This window comes from Ovis aries, chromosome 3 (assembly GCF_016772045.2).
Source record: "Ovis aries strain OAR_USU_Benz2616 breed Rambouillet chromosome 3, ARS-UI_Ramb_v3.0, whole genome shotgun sequence".
Lineage (NCBI taxonomy): Eukaryota > Metazoa > Chordata > Mammalia > Artiodactyla > Bovidae > Ovis > Ovis aries.
This window is the reverse complement of record NC_056056.1, coordinates 184,450,260-184,459,918: the sequence shown is the minus strand read 5'-3', so window position 1 is coordinate 184,459,918 and position 9,659 is coordinate 184,450,260.

Below are 9,659 nucleotides of genomic sequence, written 5' to 3'. Positions count from 1 at the left end.
TAAACCTTTCCTGAGGTCCCAACATGAGCACTGATCTCTCAAAACTACCATAGAAACCCAAGAAGATGGAGGAGTGGTGTCCTTAATAAACACAATGGCTGAAATCCAATGTACTGCAGATTTCTGAAGCACTACATCTTCACATTTTGGCCTTCTGCTTATTTTGACAATGCTGAGTATACGGTGAGTGAGTCATAATTGCTAGTTAAATTTCTTGAATTTCCTATGTTTGTAGTCAGTTAGATTAAGTAACCAAACACTGCTGAGATCTGAAACTCCATTCAGTGAGTGGCTTTTGTGAAAAATCTAACACAAGCTCATTGCCTATCTAGCTACTAAACACTCCATTCAACACTTTGCTCCTTAATTCCAAAACCTTATATTTGGACACTACCTATGAAGAAGCAGTGAATTTCCTCAGAATGGAATGAAAGAACGATGGTTCAGCAAACTGAAGCTTTTGGTCCCCCCAAAATTGTATTTCCAATTCATTAAATTATAGTGAGACAGTGCCCAACTTTTATGGCTTCAGTGAAATTAGTTTTCACAAAGACGAAATCCACTTCTCTCTTCTTGCCAAAACTAAGGCAAAATTTCTTTATTTCTATAAAAATTTTATTGCTACAAGCATCATCCAACTCTTTAAACTCATTCTGAAGTTATTTTGATCTCAGGAAATTTTTCATATCTCTGCTGTATTAATCTTAGAAATATGCTACAAGACCTCTAGTTAAAAAGTAGGAGAAACTCTTAGTGACTACATTAGTTTGCTAGGACTGTTATAACAAAGTACCACAAACTGAATAGCTGAAACAACAGAAATATATTATATTACAACTCTGGAGAGTGATAGCCCAAGGTCAAGGTGTTGGAAAGACTAGCTCCTTCTGAGAGCTGTGAGGAAGAATCTGTGCAATGCCTTTCTCTTCTTCTAGTGCTGTGCTAACATTTGGGGGATGCTTTGGTCTATAGATATATCACATTCTCTCTGTGTATGTGTGCGGGTGTATGTCTCCAAATTTCTTTTCCTTATAGGAATAATCTGTTATGAAAGTGAAAGTGAAGTCGTGTCCGACTCTTTGTGACCCCATGGACTGTAGCCTACCAGGTTCCTCCATCCATGGGATTTTCCAGGATGAAGAATACTGGAGTGGGTTGCCATTTCCTTCTCCAAGAGATCTTCCCAATGCAGGGATTGAACCCGGGTCTCCCACATTGTAGGCAGATTCTTTACCATCTGAGCCACCAGGGAAGAAAATCTGTTATGACTCATCCTAATAAACTCATTTTAACTTGCTTACCTTTGCAGAGATTCTGTCTCCATATAAGGTTACATTCCAAGGTAGTCAGGGTTAAGACTTCAACATACTAGTTTGGACCAGAATGAGTACATGTTTCAAACAGTAACAGTGACCTTGTATTAGTTAGGCAAAGATATCTCACAAACTATAAAAGAAGAAAATTGATAAGTTGGATGCCATCAAAATTACATACTTCTACTCTTTAAAGAAAAAAAAAAACACTATCAAGAAAGCAGAAAAACAAATGAGCCATAGACTGGGTGGAAAATATTTTGAAAATATACATTCAATAAAGAACTTGTGTCTAGAATACATAAAGAAATTTTACTTAATAATAAGACTTAATAGGAAAAATACAACTCATGATAACAACTCATACAACCCAATTAGAAATGGGCTAAAGATTTAGACAGATACACCATCAAAAAAGATACATAAATGACCACAATCAAAACCACTGACAATACCAAGTGGTAGCAAGAATACGGAGCAACTAAACCCTCATGCAGTTGCTCTGGAAACCAGCAAGGCAGCTTCTTTTAAGAGTAATAATAACCTACCTTGTAACACATCAAGCCAAATCCTAGGTATTTACACAAGAGAAACAAAAATCTATGTTCACATGGAGACCTCTACATGAATGTTCATAAAAGCTTTATTCATGGTAGCCAAGCCTGGAAATACTTTAAATGCCCATTAACTGGAGAATGGATAAACAGATTTGATATGTATGTACAATGGAGCACTACTCAGCAATTTAAAAAAATGAATTATTAATACACATAAGAAAAGACTACATACCCTTTACTTCTATTTACACATTGTTCTAGAAAAGATGGTACTCTAAATAGAGAAAGTCAACCAGCAATTGACAAGAGCTGGGAGAAGTGAAAGATAACTGGCTGAAAAGGAACACGGTGGAACTTTTGGGGTTAATGGATCATGGTTAGATGACTATACACTTGCCAAAAGTTCACTGAACTATATTTAAGAAAGTAGTTGAATATTATTTTTTTGCTACAGTACTTTTTACTTTCTCTAGCATTCACAAACATTTCTGGAAAAATGCTCCTCCAATCTCCCCACCAGTCTTCAACAATCGAGTAGTGTAGCTTTCTCTTTTCAGCTCATTCCTGGAGCCAGTTTCCTAACAAGAATGTTATAGATATTTTCTGAGCCTGTTATTTTCCATCTAATTATGCTATGAAAATGTTACCAAAAGGAGTGGAGTCTGGCTGCTCCCCAAAAGCCAATAAACAGGCCAGGTTGGTGGACAGGGAAATTTGCTTCATTTTAGATGCTGGCAACTAGCACTGGGGGTGGCAGACATCAGTGCATAGGCCGACTCCACCAACTGGCAACCAGTGGGGCAAGAGCTGGTTGGATAGAAGGAGGGAGCTACACGCAGAAACAGCATAGTCAGCTGGGACAGTCATCTTCAAATTGGTCATCAGTGGTCTGACCAGTGTCACCTTGATTGTTTTAGGTACAGTTAATCTCTGTCAAGTCAAGGCTATGGTTTTTCCAGTAGTCATGTATGGATGCGAGAGTTGGACTGTGAAGAAAACTGAGTGCCGAAGAATTGATGCTTTTGAACTGTAGTGTTGGAAAAGACTCTTGAGAGTCCCTTGGACTGCAAGGAGATCCAACCAGTCCATCCTAAAGGAGATCAGCCCTGGGATTTCTTTTGGAAGGAATGATGCTAAAGCTGAAACTCCAGTACTTTGGCCACCTCATGCGAAGAGTTGACTCATTGGAAAAGACTCTGATGCTGGGAGGGATTGGGGGCAGGAGGAGAAGGGGACGACCGAGGATGAGATGGCTGGATGGCATCACCGACTCAATGGACGTGAGTCTGAGTGAACTCTGGGAGACGGTGAGGGACAGGGAGGCCTGGTGTGCTGCGATTCATGGGGTTACAAAGAGTCAGACATGACTGAGCAACTGAACTGAACTGAACTGTGAACTGAATCTTCCTGAGTGAGACAGGAACATAGGAGTGGGAGATGAGATGGCAGAGTAAAAGAATGTGTGTGCATCTTCTCCTGCAAGAACACCAAACTGCAACTAGCTGTTGCTGTGAGGAGATACCCCACATCCAAGGTAAGAGAAACCCAAGTAGGATGGTAGGCACTGAGATAGGGCATCAGAGGGCAGAGAGACTGAAACCACAGTCACAGACAACAGGCCAATCTCATCACATGGACCACAGACTTGTCTAACTCAATGAAAATAAGCCATGCCCTATGGGGCCACCCAAGATGGACGGGTCACGGTGGAGAGGTCTGACAGAATGTGGTCCACTGGAGAAGGGATGGCAAAACACTTCAGTATTCTTGCCTTGAGAACCCCATGAACAGTATGAAAAGGCAAAATGATAGGATACTCAAAGAAGAACTCCCCAGGTCAGTAGGTGCCCAATATGCTACTGGAGATCAGTGGAGAAATAACTCCAGAAAGAATGAAGGGATGGAGCCAAAGCAAAAACAATACACAGCTGTGGGTGGGACTGGTGATAGAAGCAAGGTTCAATGCTGTAATTGCAATATTGCATAGGAACCTGGATGTTAGCTCCATGAATCAAGGCAAATTGGAAGTGGTCAAACAGGAGATGACAAGAGTGAACATCGACATTCTAGGAATCAGTGAACTAAAATGGACTGGAATGGGTGAATTTAACTCAGATGACCATTATATCTACTACTGTGGGCAGGAATCCCTTAGAAGAAATGGAGTAGCCATCATGGTCAAAAAAAGAGTTCAAAAAGCAGTACTTCGATGCAATCTCAAAAATGACAGAATGATCTCTGTTCGTTTCCAAGGCAAACCATTCAATATCTTGGTAATCCAAGTCTATGCCCCGACTAGTAACGCTGAAGAAGTAGAAGTTGAACAGTTCTATGAAGACCTACAAGACCTTCGGGAACTAACACCCAAAAAAGATGTCCTTTTCATTATAGGGGACTGGAATGCAAAAGTAGGAAGTCAAGAAGAAACACCTGGAGTGGCAGGCAAATTTGGCCTTGGAGTACAGAATAAAGCAGGGCAAATGTTAATAGGGTTCTGCCAAGAGAACACACTGGTCATAGCAAATACCCTCTTCCAACAACACAAGAGAAGACTCTGAACATGGACATCACCAGATGGTCAACACCGAAATCAGATTGATGATATTCTTTGCAGCCAAAAATGGAGAAGCTCTATACAGTCAGCAAAAACAAGATCAGGAGCTGACTGTGGCACAGGTCATGAACCCCTTATTGTCAAATTCAGACTGAAATTGAAGAAAGTAGAGAAAACCACTAGACCATTCAGGTATGACCTAAGTCAAATCCCTTATGACTATACAGTAGAAGTGAGAAATAGATTTAAGGGCCTAGATCTGATAGACAGAGTGCCTGATGAACTATGGAATGAGGTTCGTGACATTGTACAGGAGACAAGAATCAAGACCATCCCCAAGAAAAAGAAATGCAAAAAAGCAAAATGGCTGTCTGGGGAGGCCTTACAAATAGCTGTGAAAAGAAGGGAATTGAAAAGCAAAGAGGGAAAGGAAAGCTATACCCATTTCAATGCAGAGTTCCAAAGAATAGCAAAGAGAGATAAGAAAGCCTTCCTCAGCAATCAATGCAAAGAAATAGAGGAAAACAATAGAATGGTAAAGACTAGAGATCTCCTCAAGAAACTTAGAGATACCAAGGGAACATTTTATGCAAAGATGGGCTCAATAAAGGACAGAAATGGTGTGGACCTAACAGAAGCAGAATATTTTATGAAGAGAGGTGGCAAGAATACACAGAAGAACTGTACCAAAAAGATCTTCACGACCCAGATAATCATGATGGTGTGATCACTCACCTAGAGCCAGACATCCTGGAATGTGAAGTCAAGTGGGCCTTAGGAAGCATCACTATGAACAAAGTGAGTGGAGGTGATGGAATTCCAGTGGAGCTATTTCAAATCCTGAAGATGATGTTGGGAAAGTGCTGCTCTCAATATGCCAGCAAATCTGGAAAACTCAGAAGTGGCCACAGGACTGGAAAAAGTCAGTTTTCATTCCAATCCCAAAGAAAGGCAATGCCAAAGAATGCTCAAACTACTGCACAATTGCACTCATCTCACACACTAGTGAAGTGATGCTTAAAATTCTCCAAGCCAGGCTTCAGCAATACATGAACCATGAACTTCCAGATGTTCAAGCTGGATTTTAAAAAGGCAGAGGAACCAGAGACCAGATTGCCAACATCCGCTGGATCATGGAAAAAGCAAGAGAGTTCCAGAAACACATCTATTTCTGCTTTATTGACTATGCCAAAGCCTTTGACTGTGTGGATCACCAACAACTGTGGAAAATTCTCAAAGAGATGGGAATACCAGACCACCTGACCTTCCTCTAGAGAAATCTGTATGCAGGTCAGGAAGCAACAGTCAGAACTGGACATGGAACAACAGACTGGTTCCAAATAGGAAAAGGAGTACGTCAAGGCTATATATTGGCACCCTGCATATTTACCTTATACGCAGAGTACATCTTGAGAAACACTGGGCTGGAAGAAGCACAAGCTGGAATCAATATTGCCAGGAGAAATATCAGTAACCTCAGATATGCAGATGACACCACCCTTATGGCAGAAAGTGAAGAAGAACTAGAGCCCCTTGATGAAGGTGAAAGAGGAGAGTGAAAAAGCTGGCTTAAAACTCAACATTCAGAAACCTAAGATCACAGCATCTGGTCCCATCACTTCATGGGAAATAGATGGGGAAACAGCGGAAACAGTGTCAGACTTTATTTTTCTGGGCTCCAAAATCACTGCAGATGGTGATTGCAGCCATGAAATTAAAAGACACTTGCTCATTGGAAGGAAAGTTATGACCAACCTAGACAGCATACTAAAAGGTAGAGACATTGCTTTGTCAGCAAAGGTCCATCTAGTCAAGGTTATGGTTTTTCCAGTGGTCATGTATGGATGTGAGAATTGGACTATAAAGAAAGCTGAAAGCAGAAGAATTGATGCTTTTGAACTGTGGTGTTGGAGAAGACTCTTGAGAGTCCCTTGGACTGCCAGGAGATCCAACCAGTCCATCCTAAAGGAGATCAGTCCTGGGTGTTCTTTGGAAGGACTGATGTTGAAGCTGAGACTCCAATACTTCGGCCACCTGATGCGAAGAGCTGACCCGTTTGAAAAGGCCCTGATGCTGGGAAAGATTGAGGGCAGGAGGAGAAGGGGATGACAGAGGATGAGATGATTGGATGGCATTACCAACTCAATGGACATGGGGTTGGGTGGACTCCGGGAGTTGGTGATGGACAGGGAGGCCTGGAGTGCTGTGGTTCATGGGGTTGCAAAGAGTCAGACACAACTGAGCGACTGAACTGTACTGCTGAAGAACTATCGACAGGAGGATACTGAAACTTACTTAAAAAGATAACCCATGTCCAAAGACAAAGGAGAAGCTGCAGTGAGATGGCAGGTGGAGTGCAATCACATAAAAATCAAATTTTATACCTGCCAGATTGGTGACCCAAACTGAGATCAATTATACCAAGAAAGTTCTCCCACAGTTGCAAAGTATCTAGACCCCACATTAGATTACCAAACCTGGGGATCCAGAAAAGGGCCTGGGAATCCCATGGGAGTCTTATTTTGAAGGTCAGTGGAATTTAATTACAGAATTTCCACAGGACTGGAGGCAACAGAGACTATTGGAGGGCACAAACAAAACCTTGCATGCACCAGGACCCAGGCAAAAGGAGCAGTGACCCCAGAGGACACTGAGCCAGAACTCCCTGTGAGTGCTTGAGGGTCTCCTGCTGAGGTGTGGGTTGGCAGTGGCCTGCCATGGGGACAGGGGCACTAGCAGCAACAGTCCTGGGAGGCACATGCTGGCATAAGTCTTCTTCGAGATCACCACTAACCCTACCATAGAGAATGCAGATTCCAGGATTGGGTGACCACAGGCCAAACAACTAGCAGGGAGGGAGCACAGCCCCACCTATTAGCAGACATCAGGTTAAAGATGTACTGAGCATAGCCCTGCCCACTAGAGCAATATTCAGTTTTCCCCAAAGCCAGTCCCTTCCATCAGGAAGCTTACACAAGCTTCTTATCCTCATCCATCAGAGGGAAGACAGAAGAAACATTCCCACAGCCTCCAGAATGAAAACCACAATCACAGAAAGATAATTAAAATAATCACATGGATCACAGCCTTGTGTAACTCAATAAAATTATGAGCCATGTCATGCAGGGACACACAAGATGGATGGGTCATGGTGGAGAGTTCTGACAAAATGTAGTCCATTGAAGTAGGGGGTGGAAAACCACTCCAGTATTCTTGCCTTGAGAACCTCATGAATAGTATGAAAAGGCAAAATGAAATGACACTGAAAGATGAGTGCCCCAGGTCACTTGGTGCCCAATAAGTTACTGGGGAAGAGTGGAGAATTCACTCAAGAAAAATGAAGAGGCTGGGCCAAAGCAGGAACAACACCCAGTTGTGGTTGTGTCTGTTGGTGAGAGTAAAGTCCAATGCTGTGAAAAACAATATTGCATAGGAACCTGGAGTTTTAGATATATAAGTCAAGGTAAATTGAAAGTGATCAAGCAGGAGATGGCAAGAGAACATTGACATTTTAGGAATCAGTGAACTAAAATGAATGGGAATGGGCGAATTTAATTAGATAACCATTATATATACTGCTATTGGCAAGAATCCCTTAGAAGAAATAGAGTAGCCCTCATAGTCAACAAAAGAGTCCAAAATGCAGTACTTGGGTGCAATCTCAAAAACAACAGAATGATCTCAGTTCATTTCCAAGGAAAACTATTCAATATCACAGTAATCCAAACCTATACCTCAAACACTAATGTCAAAGAAGCTGAAGTTAAATGGTTCTATGAAGACCTATAAGACCTTCCAGAAATAATGCCAAAATAAGATATCTTTTTCATCATAGGGGACTGGAATGCAAAAGTAGGAAGTCAAGAGATACCTCAAGTAACAGACAAGTTTGGCCGTAGAGTACAAAATGAAGCAAGGCAATGGCTAACAGAGTTTTGCCAAGAGAACGCACTGGTCATAGCAAACACCCTCTTCCAACAACACAAAAGACAACATTACACATGGACATCACCAGATGGTCAATACTGAAATCAGATTGATTATATTCTTTGCAGTCAAAGATGGAGAAGCTCTATACAGTCAGCAAAAACAAGACCTGGAGCTGATTGTGGCTCAGATTATCAGTTCATTTTTGCCAAATTCAGACTTAAATTGAAGAAAGTAGGGAAAACACTAGGTCATTCAGATATGACCTTAATCAAATCACTTATGATTATACAGTGGAGGTGAAGAATAGATTCAAGTGATTAGATCCAGTAAACAGAGTGCCTGAAGAACTATGGACAAAGGTTCATAACATAGTATAGGAGGTAGTGACCAAAACCATTCCCAATGAAAAGAAATTCAAAAAGGAAAAGTGGTTGTCTGAGGAGGCCTTACAAATAGCTGAGAACAGAAGTGAAAGGCAAAGGAGAAAGGACAAGATATACCCAAATGAAGGCAAAGTTTCAGAGAATAGCAAGGAGAGATAAGAAAGCCTTCTTCAATGAACAATGCAAAGAAACAGAGGAAAATAATAGAATGGGAAAGACTAGAGATCTATTCAATAAAATTGGCAATATCAAGGGAATATTTCATGCAAAGATGGGCACAATCAAGGACAGAAATGGTATGGACCTAACAGAAGCAGAAGAGACTAAAAAGAGGTGGCAAGAATACACAAAAAATCATATAGAAAAGATCTTAATGATCCAAATAATGACGACGGTGTGGCCATTCCCCTAGAGCCAGACATGCTGAAGGGTGAAGTCAAGTGGGCCTTGGGAAGCATTACTATGAACAAGGCTGGTAGAAGTGATGGAATTCCAGCTAAGCTATTTAACATCCTAAAAGATGATGATGTTAAAGTGCTGTACTCAATATGTCAGCAAATTTGGAAAACTTAGCAGTGGCCATGGGACTGGAAAAGGTCAGTTTTCATTCTAATTCCAAAGAAAGAAAATGTGAAAGAATGTAAAATATGGTACAATTGCATTCACTTCACATGCTAGCAGGATAATGCTCAAAATTCTTCAAACTAGGCTTTAGCAGTATGCGAACTAAGGACCTCAGATGAACAAGCTGTCTTCAGAAAAGGCAGAGGAACCAGAGATCAAATTGCCAACACCACTAGATCTTAGAAAAAGCAAGGGAATTCCAGAAAAACATCTATTTCTGCTTCATAGATTATGCTAAAGCCTTTGACTGTGTGGACCACAACAAACTGTGAAAAATTCTTCAAGAGATGGGAATATC